The sequence below is a fragment of the Indicator indicator genome, chromosome 5 (assembly GCF_027791375.1).
Source record: "Indicator indicator isolate 239-I01 chromosome 5, UM_Iind_1.1, whole genome shotgun sequence".
Lineage (NCBI taxonomy): Eukaryota > Metazoa > Chordata > Aves > Piciformes > Indicatoridae > Indicator > Indicator indicator.
Genome location: NC_072014.1, coordinates 36,865,461 through 36,879,460, shown reverse-complemented (window position 1 = coordinate 36,879,460; position 14,000 = coordinate 36,865,461).

Below are 14,000 nucleotides of genomic sequence, written 5' to 3'. Positions count from 1 at the left end.
ATTCTTTCTAATATAGATGAGTTGTGCATTATAAATCCAACAATTAACCCTGCTCTGTTGTAGCAGAGATGCCTCATCTTGGGGCACTGGGTGGTTCCTGGTGCCAAGGCCAGCTGCAGGGAGGTCTGTAGGCCTGCAGGGAGGTCTGTAGGCCACAGTCCCCACTCTGTGTTGGGCAGAGCATGGGGAGCAGCTCTTAGCCTTCCTGGGAGGTGGATCCAGGGCACTCCTCACTGGATTGCTACAGGGAGGGACTGGTGGCTGCAGCCTGCCCTTGGTGCTGACCATGGAGTTATGAAGAGCAGGCTTTGTATGTTGTCCTGCCAACCCAAACACATCCAGAGGTTCAGAACCTGAACTACAGAAGTATATTTTAAACTACTTGTTCAGCTATACTGTGGAAGCAAAATCTATGCATTATGGGCAAAACAATTTTATTATTCATGTGTGTAGGAAAAAATATCTTGAAAATGAAGTGGTTATCAAAATTCTGTCATATTCCAGTTTTTGCTCTACAGAGATTTTTGAAGGTAGAATTAAGCATCAAAAGATTATACTTTAAAATAAAGCTTACTTTATATTAATCATGAATTTAGTAGGATACTGCTTACCTTTAAAAAGAGGGTAACTAAGAACATTAATTGCCAGTTTGGAGGGCAGAGAAGGACCAGCAGTGCTCTCTGAGGAGTGATGGTTACAGAAGTGCTGAGTGTTAAACCTCGCCCTGTGCAGGTCGTGCCGAAGTCTTGCCTGCAGTGGCTGTAAAGCTAATGGACCTGAGTGGCAGGTACCTTTTCTTCATAGTCACATTTTTAACTTCCAACTATTGCTGTGCCCTAACACATCTGATTTTCTGATGAGTTAGGTCCTAAATTATCCTTGAAAGTGAATTTGGTGCTCTTCGGTAATACGAAGCTGTATTCACAGAATAGAAAAAATGTAAATACAATTACTCCCTGAATGTGTTAAGTACAGAATGTTACACAGCCTGCCACCCTCACAGTTGTTAGAACTTCTAAAAATGCAATCTTGTTTTCTTTTACAATCAAGTTTTCCATACCTCTTCATTGCAGCTTTTAAAACCACACTGACTTCCACAGAGTTTTACAAGGGGAAGGTATTTTAAGTGTTCTTTTGTAGGAAGCAGCTCTGTGTTCCTTTGACAGGTAATGTGTTCTTCAGGAAATTCTTGTGCTCTTCTGAAGTTTGCATTCTGCCACAGTTTCTTTCTGAGTGACAGAGTGAGGAGAGCTGTCCTGAAAAGAGAAAACATTGACACTAGACCCAGAGATGCACAGAAGTGATGGCAGAGCAAGGAGAAAAGTCATCCTGTTAATTTTGTATGTACTTGCTGACTTGAGTTACCAGCTGCAGTTGTTTAAATATAGTGAGTTAGAGATTCCTGTGGTGAGGCTTTCTTGGTACGTTTTTCCTTAAAATACTGGATGGAAATTGGTTTAAGCTCAAAAGGAAAATGAGGCTGTTTGGAACAGAGCTTTAACCAGGCTTTGATTAAAATCTGGAGCTTGGAAAGCTTTTTCCTTTAGGTCAAAAAACACAGTTTTTAATTTTAGGATCTCCTCACATCTGTCTGGATTATTGTGTGCAAAGGCAAGGATTTTCTTCCTTTGTTTTTACAAACCAGGGTATTTCTTAACGCTAAGGGGAGTGTCAAAGTGTGGGAGTTTGTTTGGGTTTGTTTTTTTTTAGTTTCATTTTTGGTTCAGGATTTTTTATTTCTTTTATTGATTTTTTTTTTTTAAATATGAATTGAATGTTATGGAAACCATGCATTTGGAAAAAATAGTGGATAATGCCTTGCTGGTGAAACTTAGAGTAAGGAGGAGTGCAGGAGCTGCTTTTTGGAAGGAAGTAATCAATTTATGCAGTAGATTCCAGAGATTTTGGCTTATATTGTATTGGAAGATGTTGTGAAAAGTTTGAAATGTGTACATTCCGTTCTGTGTTACACCCAGGACTTCCTGAAAGGTCCTGTTCGGTTTTTCTCTTTTGTTCCAAGGGACCTGCCAGTTCTTTCAGCTGTAAGATACTTCTCAGCCTTTAGAGAGAATGTGAAGCAAGGCAAAGACCATTGGTCTTTGCAGACCTGGTATTTTGTTTGCTCTTCTCCCTGGTCCTTAAACTCCAAACAATGAGAAATGGAATGTATTCATTTTTTTTAATTGTAGAGTTGTCCCATTTCATGTCCCTTCAGGTCCTTAATAACAGCAACAGCTCTTAAAATTTATTACTCTGAAGAACTGTGAGGAGAGTGAAAATGCATTCTAGTGCTGGAAGCTGGCTTGGGAGAGCTGGTATGGAAATGTCCATCCTTCCAGCCACCCTTTCAGATGAATGCAGTAGTTAAGCCAGATGCTTGCATTTATGGACACAGATTTGATTATTTTCTTTGGATTTTTTTTTTCTGATGAAGTTTTGAAAAGGTTTTCAGGTTTTTCAGAGCTTCAGAACGTAGCAGGAAGTAGAGGAGAGAGTGCAGCTCAGTAGAACCAGGCAGAACCCATAAGGAAGACTTCCGTGATCTTTTTTCAGCATACACCCAGTTTAGGAATGGTGCTGGGCAGCTAGAAGGTGGTGGAATCTGTTTCAGGATGGACAGCAGGAAGGTGCCTGCAGACCTCTGCTCAGGTGCTGTGTGCACCCATGCCTTTGCATCCCAGCAGGCAGAGGAGATTCGTTGAGGTGCAGAACTGCAGCTGAGCAGCAGGAGCTGCCAAAAGCTCTGTCCTGGCCTCTGTGATTGCTCCACTCCCACTGAAGTCAAGCTAGAAGAGGTTTAGGCTAAACTGAAATAGTGTATTCTCAAACTGAAGTAACCCTGTTGTCTCATGGGATTGCTCATGCACCAGAGGAAGGCCTGGAAGTGTGCACAATTCAGAGCTGAGCGGGATGGTTCCTGTTGGACTGAGCGGAGCTTCCTGTTTGTGCAGAACTGGGTCTCACTGGCTTCACATCTGGCAGTCTTGCAGAGCCACTGCAAATCGCAGCAGGGTTTGTTCTGGATTGAAAATGGGCTGTGAAGACAGGCTGAGGGAGCTGGGGTGGTTCAGCCTGGAGAAGAGGAGGCTCAGGGGAGACCTGATAGCAGCCTGCCAGTACCTGAAGGGGCCTTACAAGAAGGGTGGAGAGAGACTGTTTGCAAAGGCCTGTAGGGACAGGACAAGGGGCAATGGCTTCAAACTACAGAAGAGCAGATTTAGATTGGATGTTAAATACAATTTTTAATAGTGTGTTAAATTCAGAGCTCTCTTGAAAAAGAGGGTGGCAAGTGTCAGTGTTGATGCTTTTGGGAGAGAGACTGAAGTGCCATGCTAAAGACCATTAGAGGGTCTTCATAGAAGCAGCTTCTCTAATCAGGTGGAAGGCTGTCATGTGGGAATCTCGTTTTCAGATGGAACAGTGCCACCAGTAGTGACAGAAAGCTATTTTGTGAATGGTTGGAAGCAAGAAGGAAGAGGATTGTCAGGTTTTGTGTCTTGGAATGTAATCTGTAGTTTTACACTGAGCTGGAAATGTACAGCAGTTACTCTGTTTCCCTTTGTTTCTCAAGGCTTTCATTCAGTCTCAGAAACAAAGTAAAAATTTGGTATTTTCTCCTCATTGTGAGGTTATTGTCATCAAATAAAGATTATCTCTGTAAAGGCAGAAAGGTGCTTTAGAGATTCCTTACAAAGTGTCTTTCTAGTAAGCAGTGCCAGACCTGGTCCTTCCTTCTTAGTGTAGCTCTCAGTAGTCCTTATGACTTGTGCTTAGGGCACACATTTTCTTTCTTTAGCATTTGCCTTTGTTCTGCTAATGGACTTTATTTTCTAGAAGGAAGATATTCTTGTCTCTGTTTTTATTTCTACCCTGTGTTTCTTTAACTGCCTTAGAAACGTTTTCGCTTCTGTGCTGTTGCCATAGTTGATGTGGGTTGTTATGTTTTCCAGTCCTTTCCTTGAGGTTTTTAAATCCACCTCTGTGGTCACTGGGAGACTCTCTGCCTCTGGCCTCCCTGGGAAGGAGTTCACCTTTTGACTTTTGTATAGCACAGAAACTTGGTATCTTAGTCTCAGAGGAACTCCAGAAATGGGAGCCAGAAGACTGTTGTTCAAACTCAAGTTCTGCAGGGTTACCTGCAAGTCTCACCTGTGGCCATGATGAGGTGGTAGTATAAAGAATATACAGAATAAGTTTCAGAATATGAACGAAAATTACTTCTTAATTATGATTGGTGTAGTAGAAGTTCTCCTCTGTTACTCAAATGCTTAAAAATGCTTTAGAGAGAGATTTGTATTAGTATTTCCTGTTGGCTTCATATGCTGCCAGCTGCTTTGCAGTATGTAATTATGTTTGTTTTCTTTAACTGTCCTAAAGGCAGCAACTTGCCTGCATTCTGAGAATCTGCTTTGCTTTTTTTTTTTTTTTAACTTAGGAAGCAAAAAGACCATTCAGTATGCAAGATTTGTAAGGCATTTCAACTTAAAAAGCAAATCCTGTATATTAAATTTCTGCAGAACATGCTCAGTTATTTCAGATGGCTTTTTAGTAGCGTGAGCATTGTCGTTCTGTTGACCCAATATCAGGCCTGAAGGAACATGAATAATGGAAGTATTGTGCTTAGTTTGCAGTGTTCTTCCTGCACTAAATCCCACCAGAAGTTTAGCATCAAGTGTAGTACACAGTATGCAGGAAATCTTCACTGATTTCAGTAGAAATTAATGTGGTAAGTAGTTGGGGCATTAGGTTTTCAGCTTAAAAGCTTGTTAGACATTCCTGTAGTGCTTAAGTAACAAGGGGCAGATTATTATGCCTGCAAAAAGATAATGCTGAGAAACTAATACCCTAGTGCTTTAAAGGTAGAAAATCTGGAGAGATCAGATGAGGGGGTTTGATTTCTGGAAGATGACACAAAAGGTATTGAAATGCTTATGCATTCATGTGCATCATACTTTCAGTGACTGGCTTCAGATTTTTTAATTGGGGCTACATGAAAGTTGTAGGTTAATAAATCTTTCTTGAATTTTATTGGATCCTTCTTGCAGATCAGGCTTAACTTCTCACAATACACTTTGGAGTCTTAGTTTATTTGGGTTTCCTTCTTGTATCTCTCTTGAACTAAGCATGTGTGTACAAATTTTGGAGTGTTGGGACAGAATGGATACTTTTATTTTTACACGATGTTCTGGTGTGGCTTGGCATATTCTTTAGTTATTTTGTCTGTATGCTTTGCTCTTATCAGCTTCTTAGGCTAAAGTTGGGTGAAATCTGTGAATTTGAGTTTTACTTACGATACGGTTGAGAAATGGAGGTTGTATTTAGTTGTCTGTTTGAAAAATGAGATTACTTTCATGGGTGTGAGCTGTGATGGCTTGTGTGACATTCTGCCATTCCTGGTTTTCTCTTCCCTTTTGCTTTTAGCACAGGCTGCTGTTACAAGCCTGACATACAGCACTTGTGCAGCACTTGGAATGAGACACAGAAATCTGCTTACGTTCACTGACACTTTTTTTTTTTACTAATGGCAGCTGAATTGCTACTTTAAAATAAAAGTGAAGTTGCTGTGCCAGAAGGCCTGATCTTTTTTTAAGACCCACTACTTAATAATTATTTTAAAATTGAGTCTTTTCAGAGTTATTTCCCTGTAGCAGAAACTTTGTTCCAACTCTCAGTTGAACTCGTTTAGTTAAATGCATATTTGAGCCCCACCTTTCTTGTGTTATGTCTCATTAAACATTTCTATCTAATATACTTGAAACCAGGCATCAAGAACTTAATTTACCCTTCTGGCTTGAAATCATTAAATAAAATAAGTTTGCATTTTAAAATGGAATATGCAAATTTAATTGGCTTCTTCTCTCCAGACTCTTTCTCTCTATGATATTAGTCTTTGAATTTTAAGTGCAAAGGGACTTTGTGGTGCATAAAATACACATCCACTAGCTGGGACATTGAACTTGTAATGGAGTACTTCAAAGCTTCAGTTTGACTTCTTGTTGCTACTCTAAAAATATCTTGCAACAGAAGAAGCATTGTTTCATGCTTAAAATATGGAGCTGGTTTTGATTATTCTGTGTTGCTTTGCCCACTTTCTGCAGCTGCTGACAGTTAGTTAAGAGTTTCAACTCTTTTTTTTTTTTTTTTGCTGAGCAGTGAGTAGTTAATGTGGTGAATGTCTTTTCCCAGAAGTTAATTCCAGTGATGCATCCCATGTAGATATAAACAAATAAAAAAAATAATTACCACTATTTTCTTTTAGAAGGGATTGTTGGTTTTTTTTTTCTTTTAAGTAAGCACTACAAGAGAACACTCCTAGTCTGAGTACTGAAAAAGTAATGCAGAAGAGTTCAGAAATAAATGCCAGAAAGTGAGCAAATAATGTCAAGTACGAGCAGAGGTGGCAAAGATTGTCCATTTGGACCTTTTATTCTAATCTTTACTTGTTTTGTTTCTCACTCAGTGCACTTCGCTGCTTCTGTTGCTCAGGTCATAATGAGTTGTCTTCTCATTCCAGGCTACTTTCTCCCTTTCCCTGGTCTCTCCAGGGTCTCAAGCAAAACAGTTAAATGTTGATCTTCCCTCCTGCCTGTATTTTCTATGCCAGAAGCCTCTTCTCCTGCTCCAGAAGGTTGGCTGATGACTGATTGCACCTGATGTGAATTTTTCTTCAACTCCCAGTTAGTGTTGGGAGCAGTGAGTGATACCTTGTCCTAATCATTTGGTGAGCATTCTGTCCTCCTAGACTGCCCTCTCATGAAGTTGAGCTGGCTGTCTACCTACAAGTACATGCACTTTAATTTTGAAAGACACAGATCCTTTAAAAACAAATTATCAGTGTTTTGCAATTAAAGCACCTCATACACAGTCACTGGACTGTGCTGCAGAGGTCTTTCCACAACTGCCTGTCGATTCTGTTGAACTGGATGGATAGGATGGGAATGGAACATAGAATAAAACTGGATTTTTAAAATATCAAAATCACTGGGTTTGATAATCATTAAACAGTTTCTTACTGCTTGCATGTACTGATGCCTCATTCTGGAAAGTGATTTCCATCTCTATTGGCTTTCTTCCTGCCATACAGCTAATTTCTTCTTCCCACTCATTAATTTCCTCTTGAATTTGTCTGTAAAGTCTCATCTTTTCTTAACACTTAAGATGAAGCACATCCTATAAAGCAGAATAAAGTTTAATAGGCCTGTCAGTAGCAGCCTGTAAGCACATCTGAACGTTGGGTGTTCCTCTCTGCAGAGAGTCTTTCTTTTCACAGCATTCATGTGCATGTCAGTGGGTACAGTTTGCTGCTTGTGCTGTTCTTCAGACTCAGCAGTTTTCTGGGAGGTATCACAGGGAGCTTGATGTGAAGAGAACAGAAGCCTCGTGTAAAGCAGCTAACAAAACACCCCAGCAGCAGCTATTGTCCTTACAGTCTTCTGCGTGCTCCCCGTGTCAGGGTGTCCATCTCAACTCACACTGTTGTCCTTGCTCTAACATAGCAAAAGATTTGTACCTCCTAAGCTCATCTTTTAAACTTTTGCTGGCAAAGACTCTCTGAGGAGCGTTGCAGGAGTTTCAGTGATGGCTGTGTGCTTAAGCTACCACAGAACTGCAGCACCAGGCTTACCCGGGGCTGGTTTTGAGTCTCTGCAGCTCTCCTGGGCAGCCATTTTCTCTGCTCTGCTGCCCCACAGTTCTGGACCAGGACAAGACATTGCTGGCTGACTCAGTTGAGTGATTCCTTCATGCCAGTGGAAGTGCCAGGGCAGTTTGCAGGCAGAGCAGTTGCATGAAGGTTGAGGCTGACCCAGCCACCAGATTTGAAGCTGGTTGTCTTCTCTTTAAAGACAATACTCCTGTCTGTCTTGTCTTCACTGGATTCTGATCTCTGAGGACTGTCAAGGCAGTGGGACCCAGGGTTTTGCTACCTTCTAGCCTCCTGCCCCAAACATACTGTAAATGTACAAAGCTTTCAGCTGTTTCATGGCAGAGTTTGTTCCTTACTTCTTTACTATCCAGTCCATGCTCTGGTCAGAGCTGGCTGTTAGAGTCAAACTCTCACTTGTTTGGAAGGTGTTGTCGGTGCACGTCAGCCCATGATGCTAGCCAGGAACATTCTTCAGCAACAGGATCCTGTCGTGTTAGCACCTTTTTTGTTGTTTTTAAAATTAAACATCATAGGCAGAACTGCAGAATTTCTTCCCCTATGGCACAATTTTCTGTCAGATATTTTTTAAGTGTGTTGAGAATCTTTTGTTTCACTTTAGTAGATAAGCTAAGGGAGAAAAAGGCAAAATCAGCTGCCTCGGAAATGGATTTTTAGAGTGGAGATTAGGAAAAAATTCTTTGCACCGGAACAGGTTGCCCAGGGAGGTTGTGGATGCCCCTTCCCTGGAGGTGTTCAAGGCCAGGCTGGATGAGGCCTTGAGCAACCTGAGCTAGTGGAAGGTGTTTGAAACTAGCTGATCTTTAAGGTCCCTTCCCACTCAGCTCATTCTGTGAGTCTATGAATCTATGAACGTTTTCTGTTCAGCATTCAGACTTCTACACTCATTGGTGTAGCTTTCACTGTTCTGAAGGTTGCAGTCCTATGCCTTCATGTTGAAATAATCTGAATTGCAACATCTACACCCAACTCCAGTTTACCCATTTTGGTGAAACTGTTTGCATTCTTCTGGTTTCCAGGCAACATGTATTGAATGAAGGGTTAGATGTTTGATACTGACATACACACTTTATAGGTTTTCATTTTAGTTACCCTCTCTATTCAACAGAAGGATTAGTTTAATCTTCAAGTTCTCTTTTAGGATATTAAGCTCTCCAAAACCATTTCTTTAGTCATCCTTGTTTCTTTTTCTATCTTAAGGAAAACCAAAAAAGACAAGTAGTTTGTTAATCAGATTATGCCTTTCAGTTGCATCCCTAGGTGCAACTAAACTGGGATTTGATTTCCACTCTCAAAGCTTTGTCTGTGTGGTTTTAAAGCTACTAAGTTGTTCCTATGGTTACTTTGTCCACTGGGTAAGAACTCTGGTGCTGATTGATGTCTATGAAACTGTTTCGTCCAGAGGCTGTTTGGCAGGGGAAAATATACAGCTCAGAGTTTTTAAAAGTGAGAAAGTGGAATTTCACAGGACCTTTCCTTATGTTTTAGTTTGACATTATAAAAACACTTGTGAGAGATCATCTTCCTCCTGTTGCAGAACAGGTGTCTGTCTGCTTTACACTGGAGTAGAGACCAAGGAATGTCATGTAAATGCAAGTTATTGTTCTGCTAGTTAAAATATTTCAGAGTATGATTTCCCTAATACCAAACTGTTGTGTGGAAAGCATAATGTATTACCTTGTGGAGCCCACAAGCTTGTTCATTTTGGGTCTATCTTCTCATAAGTATAGGCCTAAATTTTGTGGGAATTTGGCTCTAAGCTGGATGAAATGGAGAGCAAGTTCCCCATGGAACAACAATGTGTCCTTGTGGCCAAGAGAGCCAAGGGTATCCTGGAGTGCATCGAGAAAGGTGTATCCAGCAGGTCTAGGGAAGCTCTTCTGCCTCTCTTCTCTGCCCTGGTGAGACCACACCTGGAACACTGTGTCCAGTTTTGGGCTCCCCAGTTCGAGAGAGACAGAGACCTGCTGGAGAGAATCCAATGGAGAGCCACGAGGATGATTAGGGGACTTGAGCGTGTCCCCTGGGAAGAGAGACTGAGAGCCCTGGAGCTGTTTAGTCTGGAGAAGACTGAGAGAGGATCTGATCAATGTGAATAAATATCTGAGGGGTGGGTGTCAAGTGGAGCGAGCCAGGCTCTTTTTGGTGGTGCACCAAAATAATAAGTAATAAGACAAGGAACAACAGGTTCAAACTTGAACAGAGAAGATTTCACCTCAACATGAAGAGAAACTTCTTTACAGTGAGGGTGACAGAGCACTGGAACAGGCTGCCCAGAGAGGTTGTGGAGTCTCCTTCTCTTGAGGCTTTCAAAACCCTCCTGGATGCATTCCTGTGCAGACTACCCTAAGTGATGCTGCTCTGGCAAGGGGGTTGGACCTGATGATCTCTGGATATACTCTGATGTACTCTGATATACTCTCTATACTGTGATACTGTGAAATGTGTATTGGTCATCAGCTCAATTGATACAAAACAGCAGATGCAGGATTAGGGGAAATTAAATATACATGATAGATTAAGGGACTTAGGAAAGGATGATCTAAGTACATAAACTGAAGCTTGCCATTCCACATTATCAGCTGTAATTTACCCATAGCCAGCCATAAATAATGTCCCTTGTGTAGACAGTCCCTTCACACTGTACTGCAAGTATAACACTTTGTAGGTTCATTTCAAAGAGCCTGTGGGACCAAGAAATAGAGGTCATTTCCCTCTCATTTTGTTCTTGCTGGCTACAGGAGCCTATCACAGAGTTGTGTATGTCTGAGACAAGTGCTTTGATAGTCAGCTGAACTGGATTGTCTCTCTGGGAACTCAGTATCTCACTGTCCTGACCTACCCTGGAGCAGCTGTTCCTCCTGCTGGGACTCTGCTAAATAGGGTGGGTAAAGGTGAGCCTCATCCCAGTGTCAGCTGGAGCGATGGTCTGCTTCCAAACCTGCTGTGGCTGGGGCAGTACTTGGGGGGCTGGGGTGTATGAGTGCTGTGGGTTCCCTTCTGTGCCTGTTGCTGATGTTTCTTGAGGTCGCAGATGTGGGATTGGTCTGACAGCCAGTGTTGTGTTTAGTTAATAGCTTTTTACAAAGGGCCTGGAGAAGCAACAGTGCAGCTTCTGCCCTCTTGGAATGATTTGTGTCTAGTAGCTGTTTGCTACTCCATAGCAACCTACCATATTTTATGCAAAATGTGCCTTTCTTTTTTTGTGCTTCAGCAGAATCCACCAGTGTTCAAACACATTCTAAGGGCGCTGAGGCTATGGTGTCCTCACAGGTTGGAGTTAGTTGGGTTGGGTTTTCTCAAGGTGTGACTTTGTTGCTCTGAAGAGTTATTCTATCTTAACAATGTGGGTATAGGAGTGACAGTATGCAAAAGCTTGTTACAAAATTAGGAAAATAAGTGATTGGAAAGGAGAATTCCTGTGGTAGTCATTTTGGATTTCTGGGTTTGAAGTCATACTGCTCCTAGACTCTGAGTCATGAAAACCCACCTTTATACCTCTCCCTGCAGTGCTAGCAGGAGAACAGCATCATAAAAAAAAGTCTGAGGACTGCTTAACAAAAATTGCTAAGATGCAGTGGTGCATATATAGAGCCTGGAAAAGACCCATGATCAGATAACCTAAACCTATTTATTAGCTTTACACCAGCAGTGCTTTGAGCCCCATTTAGCTCTCTGCCATGGTGTAACGTTTCGTGTACAATAGGGAAGGATAAACTAAACTTAACTCAGAATTCAAAAGCCTACTAAGAAGGCAATGAATTAAAATGCTGATTGTGTGTATCATAGTAAAAGGGAAAATAGAACTGGGGGAACTGTAGGTGGAGTTACTAACCCTGAAAGGGGGAGGAGGTAATTTTTGTTTGCTGTTCTCTTGTCTTTTGCACCCCCTCACTGGCATTCCAGCTGGAATAGAGTACTCACACAAATTCTAAATTTCAACCTTGGCAACGTGTCTAATAAAAAGCTAACAAGAACAGCAGTATGTTCTAGTTGTAGTTAGCTGTATTACCAATAATGGAATAGCACAAGTTTCTCTGTGCATTATTCAACAATTTCTGAAGCAAGGTCACATGCACTTTATTGAATGGTAAATAGTAATAAACCTGATGTTACACTTTAACATCAGTGTTTAAAAACAGCTGCTGTGGAAGTTTAATTTCTAAAGGAACAGAGAAACAAGATCCTTAGCCTCTTGATTTCCATGGTAAGGGAATGGAAACTCAGTAACTGAGATATCTTGGTGTTTCCCAAAAATCTCATACATGTGATTAGTGTGTCTCAAATATTTAGTCTTTTTATTTTAAATGCATGCTCAGGGTGTAATTATTTTCTTTTTTTTTCCTAATGACAGTGTGCTGCAGCCAGCTTGCTGAAACATTGAAGCTGCTTTTCTAGTTCCCAGAATTTTAAGTCAATAGTTATAGAATCATAGAATGGTCTGGGTTGGAAGGGACCTCTGAAGGTCATCTAGTTCAACCCCCTCTGCAGTCAGCAGAGGCATCCTCAACTAGATCAGGCTGTCCAGAGCCCTGTCAAGCCTCACTTTGAATATCTCCAGGGATGGAGCCCCAACCACATCCCTGGGCAACCTGTTACAGTGTTCTACCACCCTCATAGTAAAGAACCTGTTCTTAAAACCCAGTCTAAATCTGCTCTTCTCTAGTTTGAAGCTTCTGTAATAGTTGCAATGAACTTCAAAAAAGAAAGTGCATGAAGTTATAGTTACTTAGTTTTTAATGTCCATATTGACTTGATGAAACTGGAGTTGTTTTCTTAAAATCAGTGCCTATGAACTTTGTTTTAACAGAGAGGAGAACTTTTGGAAGGTAGTTCAGTTGGTTTCAGAGGAAAGAAACTTTTACAGTCAAGAAATGTTACGAAAAGCTTGACTCTAGCATAGAGTCACTTCAAGGTCACTTATCATACATTTCCCTCATGCATGGTTCATGTGAGGAAAAAAGTATGGCTAGGAAAAAACCCTCAAAATAATCTTAAATACAGGCATCTTTGGAGATAGAGAGTTGGACTTTAACATTCAGGCATGTTTAGTTTTCTTATCTTCCATGCATGCTTTGGAAAAAAAAAAAAGAGTTAAATTGACAAAACATTTTTTGCTTTTCTCAAAGAGTTAGGTTCTGAAATAGTGTGGAAGTTCATGGCATGCAGTTCATGCTGCCTGTGGTGGAATGTGGTAGCAGAACAGCTGTTAAAAGCTGAAAGCAACAGTTGAATGACAACAGAATGAACCAAAACCTGGCTTTTGTAGAGCCACATTTATCTGAAGTGTTTCCTTACTGTACAAAAATAAACCTGGTACGAGTGACTGGCATGTGAGAAGATATTCTCCTTTGTTGGTCTTTTCTCGTAGTTGTCCTCTGGGCTCCAGGGCTTCAGCCATGCTGGTGTGTTGCACACACACTTGGCTACAAAGTGTTCTGGCATTCTCTCTTTGCATCAGTTTTGTTTTGCTATTTTTTATCTTTGGCCATAGCAATTCCATTTCAACAGTAACTCTTGTAAACAGTTGGGCAGTACCCTAGTTTGGATATTTAAAAAAGCTGTAGTTAGTTGTTAACCTTTGTTTTTCAAGCTCTGATTCTCTGCTTTCACAGAATGTTAGAGGTTGGAAGGGAGTCCAACCCCCCTTCCAAAAGTAGGATCACCTAGGGTAGTCCACACAGCAAGGCATCCAGGTGGGTTTTGAAAGTCTCCAGAGAAGGAGACTTCACATCCCCCTTGGCCAGCCTGTTCCAGTGCTCCATCACCCTCACTGTAAAGAAATTTCTCCTCATGTTGAGGTGAAATCTGTGTTCAAGTTTGTATCCATTGTTCCTTGTCTTATTACTGTGCACCACCAAAAAGAGCCTGGCCCCCTCCACTTGACACCCACCCCTCAGATATCGATAGACATTAATCAGATCCCCTTTCAGTCTTCTCAAGACTAAACAGCCCCAGGGCTCTCAGTCTCTCTTGAGGGGAGAGATGCTCAAGTCCCCTAATCATCCTCATGGCTCTCCATTGAACTCTCTCCAGTAGATCCCTGTCTCTCTTGAACTGGGGATCCCAAAACTAGATGCAATACTCCAGGTGTGGTCTCACCAGGGCAGAGTAGAGGGGGAGAAGAACCTCCCTAGACCTGCTGGACACACTTTTCTTGATGCACATCTGACTAGGAAAAACATAACACTTTCAACTTGTTTCTGCTGTCTTTGACTCATTACTGTGAGCAACGTATTCTTCTGTTGTTTTGAAAAGAAATTCTTGATTTAGCTGAAATGACATTTGTTGCACCAGAGAAATTTCTCTGTTTGGAGAGTATTTCCCTGTTTTGATG